At 42.0% G+C, this 15,467-nt stretch overlaps 1 protein-coding gene across 1 annotated transcript in view; it reads right to left on the bottom strand.

Annotated features, from left to right (window-relative positions):
- Positions 1 to 698: 698 nt before the first annotated feature.
- LOC131413597 (pleckstrin homology-like domain family A member 1) overlaps positions 699 to 15,467 on the bottom strand; it is a 159,674-nt gene continuing 144,905 nt past the window's right edge. Inside the window, exons 2-4 of the transcript XR_009221988.1 lie at positions 2,057 to 2,257; positions 1,779 to 1,911; positions 699 to 1,672 (exon numbers count right to left, since the gene is read on the bottom strand). The gene's annotated coding sequence lies outside the window, so the exon portion shown is untranslated. The remainder of the gene's footprint in view (positions 1,673 to 1,778; positions 1,912 to 2,056; positions 2,258 to 15,467) is intronic.

Raw genomic sequence — 15,467 nt, 5'->3', positions numbered from 1 at the left:
TTAATTCCACAGAAGAAGGAATTAGGGTTTTTGGCTGTGTGGTCAAGTCAGGGAGCAGCAGATTCTCTTCTCCTAACTTCTGTCTCATAAATCTTCACCTTTCTTTATAACGGCTTTAAGCAAGAAGCCCTCAGAGGTTACTCAGTGTTCTCAATCAAAGGTCAACTATAAGGAATTAACATGTCTTTTCAATTCTTTATTTATTGAGCTGGCACATCTAGTGTGTTTACAATGTGTCAAGTACCATCCCTGTGATGTATTGCTTATCACCATAACTATAGGGGGTGTCATTATCCCCATTTTATATATGAGGAAATTGAGGTTCAGAGAGTTTGTGGCTCATCCTAGAGTCTCATAGAAATAAATGGGGACTCTAGAATTAGAGAATGATGGCAGATGGCAGCACACTGGCCTAAAAGAGTTAAGCTATGATTTCCAGAGTTGAATGGCAGCACACTGGCCTAAAAGAGTTAAGCTATGATTTCCAGAGTTGACTAAAATATGAAGAGTAGAGTTGACCATACACTGACCCCATGTGTAGACAACAAATAGCTCTAGTGACATTTCTGAAAGAGCAATAACGTTGCATTCAGCTGAGATCTCTGGCTGGTCAACCACTTGTAGATCTATCTACGCTGGACTTTCTCACAAAGCCACTGAGGACACAGTAGTGCAGGAAATTGACAGAGACCTTGTTGCTGAGTCAACTGAAGGTGTTTTATTGCAAGGCAGGCACAGTTACAGAACATAAGTCAGAAATACCACAATTTCCATAAACCCAAACAAAGAAGCATGCCTTGTTCCCTAATTCCTCCAAAATGGGCATATCCACACACAGACCTGAGCAACGTTGCTGACGAGGTCAGTTGATCTCCAATTCCTGCTTTGCCTTAGAAAATGGCATTTGGAAACTGTTCACTTACTGTTGGTTAGCCTACATTCAGGGTATTTGAAGCCACTTTTGATATTTATAATTTCTCCACCATTCTAGCTGCAGGATCAGACAGGAATTAAATTTCAACCTACAAGGTTTGTGTTCCTTTGTAGCATAACATATATATCAAATAGCGTGCAAGAGCCTTAGGTATAATATACGTTTGATTATATTTCCACTCCAAGCGATACCACACTGAGATCGCTTCAGTAGCTAAGCAAATGTGACTCGGGCCATTACCTGGATCCAAACTTAAAAAAAAAAGAAAGAAAGAAAATGTATTTTTAATCTAAGGATCAGTACTATACAAATCAAACCATGCAGCCCCATTTACTAGATAACCTGGGACTGCAATTTCGAAAATCCCTAGGGACAGAATTTATTCACAAACAAGGCTAATTTCAGCAACAGAGTTATACTTTCTAAAGCAATTCTTTTCTTACAATTCCCAGGGCCAAGAGAAGAAAAAGAAAAGACAGGATAAAAAAGACGGCCAACCATTCAAAAGCATCCAGAACTGCATGTTATGCAGGAGAGGATATAGCAAAGACAGTCCAATCCGGAGCCTCAGCTCAGAGAGCTTCAGCCTGAAGGGGAGCTGGGCTTGAGTCCCACGCTAGGTGCTTCTTGGTTCCAGCTGCTGTGTTTCTGTCCTGGGGACAGCATCTTCCTCACTGTCTTTCAGCAGCTCCTCAGGATATCTGAGAAGGTGGCCCAACCTTTGGCCAAAAGCAGAGCCTGTGGAAGGATACACAGGAAAAAGTCCATCAGGTCTGGGCCTAAACCGTCTGATAGCTAAAAGCCGATGGAGTCAAGGGCAGAGGGAAAAGTGATGGTTCCTCACCTCCTCCAGGCTTGCTTCGTGCCGCCTCTCCAGAAGAGTGGCTTTATGCTTTGGAGCAGCCAGTGGCTTGGAATCTTTGAGATCTTGTAGTGAGCTCATTGGAGTACCCATCACCTTCCAGTCCATGATATCTCTGTTGACAAGAACATAAAATAAATAACCCCACATCACTGGTCTATGGAATCTTGAGGAGAAGGAGACACAACAGAGCAACACAGACACACAGAAAGGAGGGAAGGGAGGACGAGAGAAAATAGTACTCAGAAAGGATACTCTACCTGCCACCTTTCCCTTAGTCAGTCGTATCGTGGATGGGAGGCTTGAAGTGATTTTTAAGACCGCCCAGAGGTCTCAAAGGTCTGAAAGGTCAGGAGGCATCATTCCACTGCCATGCAGCCACCTGAACTCAAAACTCAGCTCCTTGAGAACCTCAGCCAGCCTTGTCCCAACTCTCCTGTGTGGATTCTGCCACTGAAATGCTACATAACAGAGAGCAAAATGCAGTTGAAAATTAGCAGGAGGGCCTCCTCTTTCCTTTGTGCAGGGGTGGTAGTATGGGAAAGGGCAGGGATGTGGGGCTGGGGGGTATCAACAACCACCTGGTCTTCTCTTTAGTGATTTCAATCTTCAACTTCAAACTCTCAACTTCCCATCGAGTGACAAATCTCCAGGAAGATTCCCTCAGGCTCGTGGTCCGTGCCCTTTGGTTCAACCTAGCATTGCTTATTGACTCTAAAGCATCATTCAGATCCTGGAGAAAGTTTCAATCCCAATCAGGCTGCCTGACTGGGCAGAAGAACTCCAGACCTGGACTGTGACAGACACCTGGCTCCAACGGTGACCCTCCTTTCCCAAAAGTCCTCCTTTCCCTTTGTCCTTCATAGAACCTGTCTCCCAGAGCACAGGGTAGGTAGCACACCAGTGAAGAACACAGGCTGAGAACCATAGGAACTTGGAGTGCTGCCAAGAAAGGCACAGGGAGAAAGGTGTTCAAGAGAAATTTATCCAAACAAACCCAGGTACCAGTGGGGTACCAAAGGGTAGGGGCAGGTGGCAGTGGTCCGTCCTGGGAACACGTGATAGAGAGGACATATTTTCTATAGAGAACTTAAAAGCAATAATAAAACTAAGAGTCAGTCTGCCTCTTACTACGACCATGCACTGGCAATTTTAAGCAATGGTGGTGACAAAATACTCCTTCCCACGCAGGCAGATCCCCATCCTTGGCCCAACATTGCCAACTACTCATGGTATCCTCATCTTGCCAGAATCTTTGCTTATGCTCCTCCCTCTGCCTGGAATCTTCTTTGCTCAATCCCACCTGCCCACATCCTACCCACTTTCAAGCTCCATTTCAAACGCTACCTTTTCAAAGAAGACTCTAATGACCCTCTTAGCTAGGAGTAATCCCTTCTTCCTCTCAACTCCTAGAGCAATTTATCTATATTCTTTTATTTCCACCTAATATTATACTTAAACATGCAAAAGTGTTATCTTCCTTATTAATAGACATCAAGATGCAGTGAAAAGTGTATGGGATTTGGGGGCTGGCCCAGTGGTGTAGTGGTTAGGTTCGCACGCTCCACTTCAGTGGCCCGGGGTTCAAGGATTTTGACCTATTCACCGCTAATCAAGCCATGCTGTGGCAGGCGTCCCACATATAAAGTAGCGGAAGATGGTCATGGATGTTAGCCCAGGGCCAATCTTCCTCAGCAAAAAGAGGAGGATTGGCAACAGATGTTAGCTCAGGGCTAATCTTCCTCACCAAAAAAAAAAAAAAAAAGTATGGGATTTGGAATTAGGCCTGGGTTAGGATCCCAGTTCTCACCCTGAAGCAGTGTGTGTGATGCTAGGCTAGTTTTAATAACCTCTTTAGCTTATTTCCACATCTATAAAAGAGGAGAGTATCACCCGTCTCATAGGGCTGCCGCATTAAATTAGATAACACACACAAAATATCTAGCCTGAGATAATATACTTTCTACAGTTATTTGTTTCTTTACTTTCTTCTTAAGGATAGAATCTTGTTCTTTCATCTTTGTCTTCCCCCGACTCCTGCAGGACTTATCAAGATAAGTCGTAAAATGTGGAGAGTACGGAAATGTGGAGGGTATTGAAAACGAGGGTAGAGAATACCTACCATATAGGCCTGTTTGGAGGATTAAATGAGGGAATCTGTGTGAAGTTCTTAGATCAGAACCTGGTGCATGGTATGAGTTATAGAAATGTATATTAAATAACATAATTTGTGAGTTAATATAGGGTTCCTTGACTCTATGAAGCACTCCAAATATAGGTTATCAAGATCCTCCTTCCTCTGCTTCAAACTCCTTCCAGTCTTCCCCAAATAAAAATATCAGGGTACATGGATATGGTAGAGTACTTAGAAAATCACATAATGTTAGAGTTAAGAGAACTTTTCCCCCTTTAGGTAACACATATTGAGAACTCATGATGTGCCAGGTACCATGCTAAGAACTTCACAAATAGTGTCTTATTTAACTTTCATCTGAACCCTACGAGGAGCTGTCTTGACTATCCCTATTTTACAGATACAGCAACTGAGGCAGAGAGAGGTTAGGTAACCTGCACATGGATGAACAACCAGTAAGCTGCAGAGCTAGGTTTGTTAAACAGGTTTTAGAGTCATGCTCTCATTCACTATGGATCTATTCAGAACTTTCTGCGAGGATGCAACTGCTCTGTACTAATATGGCAGTCACTAGCCACATGTAGCCACAAGAGCTATTGAGCTCTTGAAATGTGGCTAGTGCAACTGAGGAACTGAAGTTTAAAAATTTTAATTAATTTAAATTTAAATAGCCACAAATATTTGGTGGCTGCCATATTGGACACTGCAAGTCTATCGTATCTTAAAGACCTTGCATAGGCCCCTTATTTTGATGTTAGAAATGACATGATTTTCCCTAGGCATGAAGTCAAGGCAGAACCTTCAGAGAGTGGGAGCAAGGCTATGCTAATTTTGGAGCATAGGCTTTGGAGCAAGATACACTAGAGGTTGAACAGGTTCTATCATTGACTGGCTGTGCCCACAGCACATTAGTTAACCTTTCTATGCATCTGATTTCTTTTCAGTTAAGAAGGCATAATAACACCATTTTTAGGGCCAATGGGATCATCAAGTAATATAGCACATGAGAGAGCGCTTAGCATCCCCTGGTACAATTTAAGGTGAAGTTGTAGCACACGTAACACATAACTTACAAGAATTCCTCTCTCCATGGTTGGTGAGAGAGCAGGAGAAGAGAGAGAAAGTAATAACATAAATGGGGCAGGGGAGAGGTTTTCTACCTGCATTCCACTCAGTATGCACGTGTATGTCACAGAATGAGCATGAAACGAGAGACACAAATCTTTTTTCTCATCTCAACAGACTCTCAGAGTCTTAGTGTGTGATTCTAGTGTTTATATGTGATTTTCTCCTAATGCCCTGACTGTAGAACTTAATCACCACCCCACCCCAAGCTAAATAAGGGTCTTTAATGTTATTTCCCCCCTGAACCAAGTTCTTATGCACAGGCTATTATTATGATTATTTTAATAATTCAGTAACAATGCTCCTTATTCCAGCAGACTCTTGGACACATTCTTGTTCTCGCTGGCTCACTCAAATGCACACGTCCCCTCTCTCTCTTTCTTTCTCTCTTGTGTGAACGCACATGTGTATGCTCTCTCTCTGTGTTGGTTTTTAACTTAACTGTCTCTCACATCCAAACGCACCCTGCTTAGTGGCGTTGGGGTTGGGACTTTACAAATCACATCTCTCCTGGGCCAGCAGCCTCCCTGTCAGGTCTGCAGGTAGCAGGTGCCACCTCGTGACTGGAAGCAGGAGGAGGAGAGCAAACTGGCTCCTTACTTGCTCCCTACTCTGTCAGCATGGCCCCAGCGATAACTCTTCACCCTGGCAGAAGCAACTGGTTCCAGTAAGAGCAAGTGACTCCACTTTGCAGTTTCTCTATATTCCCAGCATCAGTTTCCTCATGCTCCCTTCAGAGACACCAGCACAGCCAACTGTCCAGTGCCCCCTCCTCAGAGGCCTGGGTTCTCCCTCTGTAAGGCCCGTCATCCAATACTTAACTTTGCATTATTCTAACTTCTTCCTTTTATTCACCCAGGCCTAGAAATATAGCTGCGTCCCCCAGTTTACTACCTCTGTGACCCTCCGTATCCCTTTACAATTCTTGGATTGTCCAATACCTGGTTAACAAGAGATGGGGTTCAAGACACATTATCCCAAAATATGGCACCTTGGCACATTGAATATTTTAAGCTGAAAAAGTTTGAGAAAGCTTCAGAAGCAGGAAGTTTACTCTGACCTCCTCCCCTTCTCACCTTTCTTCCCTGAAACAGGTCATAAAGGCCACATGCGAGAGGTGCCCTCCATATACCTGGAGGAAAGGAGCATCCTTGTGGAAGACAAAGGGATGTGGAGAAGAATCCTAACAAACAGGCCTAAGTCTCCCCCAGTTTACCACACTTACCTCGTACTCCCTAACCTATCCTATTCCTCCACAACTGCTTTATCAAACCTCGCATAAAAATATGCAAGTCTAACTATTTCTTCTGGTCTTCATTTCCTTATGAAGGCTCCATGTCACATAAAACTTACATTAAATAAATCTGTATGATTTTCTCCTATTAATACGTTTTTGTCAGTTTGATTTTCACACCCAGCCAGCGACCCTAAGAGGGTTGAGTAAAAACATTTCCTCCCCTATACAAGTCTTCAAACTAATTCATTCTGTTAAAATAACTTGTGTAGCTTCTGTCTCCTGACCAGACCCAACCTGATACACTCTTTCCTTCCTCTTCCATGGACAAACTATGTTATTGTGGGCATAAGAATGGATGGCCTACATTTTTTCCCAGGTAAAAGCTATCAATAAATTATCAACATATATCAACAAAATATCAACATGTCTATTCTAGATATTCCCTGCCTAGCATCTAAATACAGGATAGAAAAAAGAAATAGAGCACATCAAATCATATAATTTGATATATTAGAGGGTAATTAACCCCTGAGGTTCAATCTCTGGGTGCTCATTCCTGGGCACATCTGCCAGGTCAGCTAAAAGTCAGGTAAAACACATGGATGTTTCCATTAACAAAGATCAACACATGGGAGTCCTTGCAGGTGGCGTTTGTTAAAGCCGAGGTTGCCGGCCTTCTGTAGCAATACATCAACAACTAACAATGTCAGATGAACAAGAGCCTCTGCAGTGCCACAGCCTTTGACAGTCTTAACTTCCCCCATCTGCCAGCTCTCTAGAGAAGGTACATACACGCAATACAAGACAAGAGGCGATTACATTGTATCAGATCCACCTTAGAGGTACTCACCATGACCACCCCTTCTCCCCCAGTGTTGTCAGTCTTATCCTTTATAAATACAGTAGAAGACCCATGATATCTCCATTGCCTATTGAGTCACCACCCACCTCTTCAACCTAGGTGAGTTGAAGGAAGGACATGTTGACCAATAGCATCTCCAATCACATTCAGCTCTCCTTCTTCTGAATGATTCCTGTGGATGAATCAGGATTTCACGCCACAGTTAAAGTGACCATCCCACAATCTACCGTGTGGCTAACCCACCTGCTGGCTACAACATGATCTGCAGCCAAGACATGTCTAGTGGATCAGCGGGCTCCTAACTCAGAGTAGCCATCACAGCCAGGATCCTCAGACTCCAAATCGCCTCCCATATTCAGTCTGTTGCGGCTGGAAGCCTGGACCTTCTTTCCTATGCCGTTTGAGCCACACTCCTTCGAGGAACTTGTGTAAGAAAGCCTATGGGTTCTGGCTTCAATGTCATCCACCGTTAATTCAAGTCTTCACAGAGAGTGGTTTTCTCAGTGTTCAAAACCCCTTTCTCCTTTCCTTTCCAAGCCATTGCTTTCATTAATACCTGTAAATGTAGCAGAGACTGTCAGTTCTGCCCTTATCCCTCAGGCCTTTCCAAGGCCAATCTCCAACCACTGTTAGCTGCATCTCTTTGCATGAGGATTTTATCCAAAAACTATCTGTCTTTGGCAGTCCAGCAATATCTGGGTATTAACTCATCCTGACAGGAGTTCTCAACCAGAGGCTGATAGGGTCTGGGAGATAATTTTGAGGTACACATTCTTAGCTGTTCCCCAGAATTTCCCCATAGGCTTGAGCTCCAGCATCCATAGTCATCCACAGCTCACTCAGTAACACACACTTTACTGGCTGCCTTCCTTTCCCTCTCCTCTTACTGCTATTTCTGATACTCCCAAATAAACTACTTGCTCTCAAATCCTTGTCTCAGGGTCATTTCTGAGAGAACTAAAAGTTAGACAGTAGAAAACTACCTTTTTCCAGCTCTAGTCACTTCAATCATTTCAGCAAATGCTTTAATTTTATGTACACATAGGTATACGAATACGCAAATATGTACCCTCGGGCTACAGTAATTGGAATTATAAATAACGAATGATATATGTCTGGCTGACATGTGAGTTTTCATATATTTTGCTTTGTGCTGTCTGTCTCTCCTGTAAGTTGATAAGATGTTCAAAGGCCAGGAGTGCATCACCTCCTTCTTCTATAATTGTCCACGATGCCTGGCGTGACACTCTGTCTAATGAATATTCAATCAGGGCTGACAGACAAGAGGTCGTAGAGGTCAGGCCTGTTTGTCCCACGGGCTTGTCAAGGGTGAGAAAGCTCCTAAGAGAAGGAAATTGTGCTGCTGTTTTCAACCCTTTGAAAGACGAGCCTGGAAGCCCAGAATGGAAGCTGGCACTGAGACAGGGCACCAAGTCAGGACACCAGAGTCATGTGGCACGTGCTAACCCTCCAGGCCAACAAGATGGGAGATGCTGCATCATCAGATATGTTCTCGTAGCCTGTTTCTGAGGGAGAGTGCAGTCAAAGGCAGACTGAGCTAGATGAGCTAGACAGACCAATGTCAGGCCCATCCCCAAGAAATCCTTCTGGAAAATCCCGGGCCTTGGCTGAAAATCAGTAGCCATCTGATTTATTAAGCACCTCAAAGTATATCATAGAACTAGATGCTAATAGGTGAGGGACCAAAACAGGTAAAGAGGAGGCCCTACCTTGACCCATCTTATACTCCAGAAGTGAAGGTTTGGGGAACAATTAGAAGACGCAGACAACAATAAACAAATACATAGAGACAGAGATTGGATTGGTGGTTACCAGAGGGGAAGGGGGGAGGGAGGAGCGCGAAAGGGATAATTCGACACATGTGTGTGGTGATGGGTTGTAATTAGTATTTGGGTGGTGAACATGATGTAATCTACGCAGAAATAGAAGTATAATGATGTACACCTGAAATTTATACAATGTTATAAACCAATATTATTGCAATAAAAAAAAAAAGGAAGTATAACACGGCTCCTTTAAAACCTATCAATTCAACACTCTGAGTTAGAGTCACAGAATTTTACAACTGGAAAGAAATTTACTAATCATTTAGTTCATCCCACTCATTTATAGATGTGGGGAAAAAAAAAAAAGAAGATGCAGACAGTGGTGAATACTAACACCACTAACTACTAACACCCCTACCTTTGCTTCGGGCTCTCAGCCCTCTCCTGGCCCAGAGGAGTTTATGCCCTCCCCACTTGTCTATTTCCCTTCCTAACTAGAATAAAGGCTGTTTATCAGACATTCTAGACTTGAAATCTTTATTAACTAGCTCCCCCAGGATGCAAAGATTCTAAAGGACCTTCTGAATCAAAGAAAGGTGAAATGACACTCAGTGTTATTTCAGAACTGAGCATTTTGTTGCATTATTTTCTAAGCCTTTTACAACTGACTATCCAGATAAGGTATTGATTAAACAGAGCACTTCACATCCTCAACTTGGCTGCTAACAGAGTTCACTGTAATCTCCTTTCAGCCCTTCCTGGTTGAGTCTAGTGCCGCAAGAGCCAATGGCCACAGGAACCCACATGCACTCGGCACCTCCCAGAGACTTTGCCACAGCTCCAGGTGCACGGGGCAAGCCTGCCCGCAGAATGCAGCCGTCCACCCTTTAGGGGATACTAAAAGAACATTTCGAAGGCTTTATCTGAAGAAATCACATCAGCATATGGCGTTATATAAATCCTGCTGATCAAGGAAACAAATTCCATAGCAGCTTTCTAAAAATAATTCTAATTTGAATAGAAAGTTCAGCCGTTTACAGAGCCCGGACTGGTTTGGTTTTTTTCCCTCGTCACAAGGGCACTTGAAGAAGCAACAACAATGACAAGCAGACAGAGCAATGGGTAATTCCTCCAGAAATGAATTGCAAACAGAATAATAAACAGCTGTCACAATGGCCAGAAAGACGCCAGAATTAAGAAGGGTGTGGAAGGGAAACACAATGACAACCAGAGACCTCTAAGCACCTAATATGAAGGCACACACAACATACTTTCACCATCTTCCTCTAACCTCTGCCCCATCTACACAGAAATGCTTCATCTGACAGCCAGATAAATTCACTTATGAAACAAATAATCATTTACATGAGATACGTTGAAAATAGACACAATAGTCAGAGCAAGCAAGTCTTAGAACGAAGGTCTAGATGATCCGGTCAATTCAAAAAGATTCTGCACATTATTTATGGGAGAAATTTGCTGCTAAATTTTCTCACAAGTGAGAAATACAATGCCAATGGAATATTTAATTACAGTCACCTTCAAAGCTACAGGTCTTCTGAAAGAGAAACATGGCAAAAGGGAAAAAAGAAGCGCTTTCCATTAGGCTTATTTACTCTCCAGGTGCTTTGCATGCATGAGTGCCATTACAGCACGAAAATGATATCACATGTTGCCAATGATTTTACCCACACAGAAGGAGGCCTGCGGCACTTTCTTAAGAATCAGGTTAAAAATATTCCATGCTCTCTCAAATTGTGCTCAAGTTGGCATTGAACTTGCATTGGCTATTTAATCTATGTCAAGTTATAATATTAAACATCGTCCCTTGGTAGTCTTATTAATGTCTAAAGTAGCTGAATATTAAAGGACGGCTTACTTGAAGTCAATTCTAATTCTGCCTAGTCTCCACACCTAAGGCAGTTTAACATCTTCCCACCTTAGTTTTACAGCAATTCTTTTCCTCTACCCCAAAATTGCATTCGTCCTTGACAGTCTCTGGGTGTTATGAATCAGGAATGGACAAGGGATTATTTACTGTGTGGGGCGCTTTTATGATGCTGACGGTCAGTGCCTCAAAGAAACCTACGAGCTCCTATTTGAACATTTTTATACACATTCTTGACTTCAGCAACTAGAACATAAATTCCCTGAAGCTGATGCTGCTTCTTACGCATGTTCCTTTTGTAAGTCTCACAAAGCCTAGTAGAGTGCTGGAGGTGGAGTTAAGCTGACTGTAGTTTCTAATAAAAAATCTGATGCCCACTGTACTAGGAGATATCTTGCAGTGCTGCCAAACTTGGATTAGGCATCCCCCAGGCTTCCAAGGGTAGGTCCCAGAGAAGTGTGCCTGATGAAGATGGTGCCAATGAGTCTTCTCTTGGAGGGCTTCCAGTTTTGTCTCACTTACTCCTCTCCCACTTTTACCTGTAACCCACTGGTTGAAGACAGAGGATAGGAATGAGATCTTAAATGCCAGACAGCTATATAGGCAGCTCATTGATGTCAATACTGCAACAACGTGGCGACATCATCACAATGGGGAAAGAAGCCCTAGGAAGCCTCTGCGGTTGGTCCCAGAACAAGGCACGGAACAGATCTAGGAGTTTTCAGTCTCCTAAGCTTGATCCCTTCCCTCTTGGCCCTTTGCAGACTGCTGCTCATGAGAAATGAAGGGAAAGGTGGTGAATTTGTCTTTCCTCAGGAACCGTGGGAGCGGAGCTTGTTGACTTGCCTGGGAGAGGCACCCAGGAAATAAGAGGGAATTCTGCTCCTGACTGAGAGGTATTTGTGATATATAATGGGTACTTACCTACCTAGCTAACATAACTTTAGACAATTCTGGGTTTTGATCGCCCTCATCTATAAAACGGGAATACTAAATGTCTTGATTACATTGAACATCTCGTATTCAGACATGATGATTACACAATTGCTCAAATCCACTGGAGCTATCAATGAGAAAGTCCCCTTTACTGTAGCCCAAGGAAGGTTATTAAGGTCAGCTCCCAAAATGGGTTCAAGTAAGTTTTTGCATGTAAGTCTATACCAGTAAATTTCCAATCTCTCAATCATTCCAAAGCTGTGACCCAGAGGAAGCAAGTTCCCAGGCAGGAAATGAATATAAACAGAGTTCACATTTGTCTATGTGCGGTCTACCCAGATGCAAACAGATTACTCAACCAGGGCAAACACATGAGGTGCCAGCATCAAACCCAAATGGTGACAGGGCCAATTACGACTTGGCTCGCCTTCCTGAATTTGAAATGTCACTTATGCTGAAGAAATGCTCTGTCTGTAAAAGCCCTGCAAAAGAGAAACCACACCACTGTGCCTTTCGTTTCCCTGGATGTCACGAGCAGGAAGCCAAGTAGAATAACCAACTTGCTGTGCTATGCAGCAAACCTTTAAATTCTTTGATTTTGGAGAAGTAGAAATCTTTAATTTAATCTAGAAGTCACAAACTCATATGAACACAAAGGCCCTGGAGGTAACACAGTCAAATGAAGAGGGCTGGGTGGGCACTGTGTGAAACTTGAGAGCACGTGATTCAGTTCCAGTGGTCACTTGCCACGGAGGGATTAGGGCCCAGGGATGTTACAACTTTCCATTTTTCAAAAGAAGCCAGAAATCTAGATTATTTATGGGAAGCTTCCTTACATTAAAATATTGGCAACTACCAAATTTTGAAATTACCGTACAGGCAAACAAGACACATTCAATGGACCAAATGCGGCTTATAATTTTCTAAATTCCTAGGTTTCTTCTACGGAAAAAATTATAGACATGGAAAAAATCAAATTCCAGTAGTTTCAATGTAAACAGGGTAGAGTAGAAGGGGATCAGCCTTGGAGTCAGGAAACCTGTTTATTTGTCCTGGATCTGCCATGATCTTATGGAGAGAAGGTGGATAAATCTCTTTGCTCCCTGGAGTCTCTACTTCCTTCTATCTAAAATGGAGCTAGATCACAAGGCTGTTGTGAGGATTACATTAAAATGAGCTGAAATACATGAAAAGCCCTCAGTGCAACGCCTGGTATTTTACACCACGATACACTTTATGTCTCAATTCCCTAAACTGAAAATTTAGGATAATAATAATTTTACCTTGAAAAAGCTGTCATTTGAATTAAGTGGGATAATACAAGCAAAGGGCTTAGCACAGTTCCTGCTAAAGAGTAAGTGCTCAATAAGTGTTTGTTATTATTATTATTATTTGTAACCAAGAAACAAGTTTTTAAACCCTACATTTTATGGACATGGACACAGAGACCCAAAGAAAAAGAGAGTGTAGTCAAGTCTCTGCTCGTGTGTAGCAAAGTCAGAATAAAGAAATAGGGTTCCTGACTCCTGACAAGTAAATTTTTCCATGAAGCTCTAGTTTCTACTAAACTTTTGGTTCACAAAGTGCTCTTTCTCTGTATTAGTTTCACCAATACATTCAATATTAACCAATAGGCTAGTATTCTTTTTGTTGTTGTTGTTAACAACTGATGAAGTTGATAAGACTATGTCTTAATTTATTGATAAAGGGGGAAGGGGCAGAAGGAAAAACACTAACAGACTTTCTCTATTATGTAAAATCCAAAGGACATTTTATATTTTCCAATAATATCCAAAGGATCAACTAATTTTCTTTTTAAAAACCCTATTGTATGAAGTGACCTGCATTCTGATTCATTGTATAAAATTAGAATTTTGTTCTCTTTTCCCACGACAGTCCTGAAACCAACAGTCATCGTGATCACAAACAGTAATATGTTTGATGTCTGCAGGAAAAGAATGTTATTCTACTGAGGTAGACAAACAAAATTATCCCAAGCCACTGTTTGGGTAAATAGGGCTTATGTACATCAACACCGCCAAAGTAAAACACTCAGGAATCCAACATTATCTTCTATGAAAGTAAAACTGCATAAAGTGTTTGGAATCCAAGGGGAGAGACAGTATTGTAAGGAATCAACAAAATTGACAGTCCCAAAACGTTAACTTCCCTTTAAATGTAGGCCTGAAAATAGGACCTTATTTGTTAAAATTTGTTCATCACCTACTTTCTCTCATTCATCTGCACTCCATTTCCTTTGTTCTCATCTATTCTTCACATCTTGTCTCCTATTAAGACCTAATGCTAAAATCTCTCCTTCTCTAAGTTTCCACTGAGGCTCCATGACCACCATGTTGAGATCAGTCTCTTCAGAAAGTCTGTGTTAAGCATGTACAGCGTCATCATTTAGCCAGGCTCTTGAAAGACTCATGGAAAGCCTTGGTCCTTCTCTCACAGAGTTCCCTCTGTCTGCTTTTCCTCTCATTTCCCAAGTTTCTCATCTGTTTAAAGACTTACTGAATACTAACTGGAGGTCAGGGCATTCCACAAATTCAACAAATGGCAATCTTGGGTGGCCATTTTTTCCTCTATGTAGGTAGGTCTTTAGCTTCAAAACTGAAGGAAAAAAACAGCAATAAACTTTAAAGTCCTCAAGGTTTGCCTCAAATCATCTTCTCTATCTACTTACCCCTGATTCTATCAGACAGAGTTAATCTCTCCTTGGCAATATACTCTTCCTCCCCCCAATTTGTTTTTACTAGTATTAAACATGTATTCCTTCACCTCTTCAATTACATTTTAAGCTCCTCAAGAGAAGGGACCAAGTATTTTTGGCCTTTGGAAACATTTCGCATAGTGAACACCTAGTAGAATTCCTGCACTTAGTAGGTATCTTTATAATAACTTGTTGAATTGAATTATGGCCCACATTCCTGTCTGGTCATCATTTTAAAACAATTAAACCTTTTAAGATTCTTCTCAGTGCTCTCCCAGGAGAAAGTGGTGATGAATTCATTACTATGCTTAGCAAAGTGAAAAGCCCGCATTGAATCCGCCTTGCCCTTCTAGTTTGTTACACAACTGGAATGTGAAACTGGTTAGAAATCATTATCTAGGTTGGCAGATCTATCAGGATCCTGTTGAAGATATTAACATATGAGCTGGTTAGAGTGGGATTTATGCATTTCCATCACAGGTAATGGAGATGAAAAGGAACATGTCAAATCATAGGGCCTATTTGTCTGCCCAAGGAGAGTTTTCAATTAAATTGATTATTTATATACGTTCTGTAGAGCTTTAAAGACTTAATTCTTCAGATTTCCTTGGGAATCTGGCAAGGGAGACAAAGAGTATGTCCATTTTTGCAAGTGAGGCAGAGAGTAACTCAATGAATAATCCCAGATTCCTTAGAGATTGAAGCTCTGTCCCCTGAGCTCAGACAATGCAATGTTTAGGCCACAGATTTCAAGATAAAGATTCTTTGGCAGGTTTATATGTTCCTAATCAGAGTGTAAGAGCTAATTACAGTGAAGTTTACTGTTATTTTATAGGCATGGCTTTACAGAACAAGGCTATTTATTTCTTCCTAAATACTGTGTACAATTCAGATATTCAGTTGCAAGTTGAGTGATGGCGGCTTCACAACAGTTTCATGGGCTAAAACAGAGATATATGTAGCACAATCATTCCCCTCACTTTAAA

The sequence above is a fragment of the Diceros bicornis genome, chromosome 2, assembly GCF_020826845.1.
Source record: "Diceros bicornis minor isolate mBicDic1 chromosome 2, mDicBic1.mat.cur, whole genome shotgun sequence".
NCBI classification, from domain to species: domain Eukaryota; kingdom Metazoa; phylum Chordata; class Mammalia; order Perissodactyla; family Rhinocerotidae; genus Diceros; species Diceros bicornis.
Note: the sequence above shows the minus strand (reverse complement) of the source record. Positions and strands in the feature narration are given on the sequence as shown.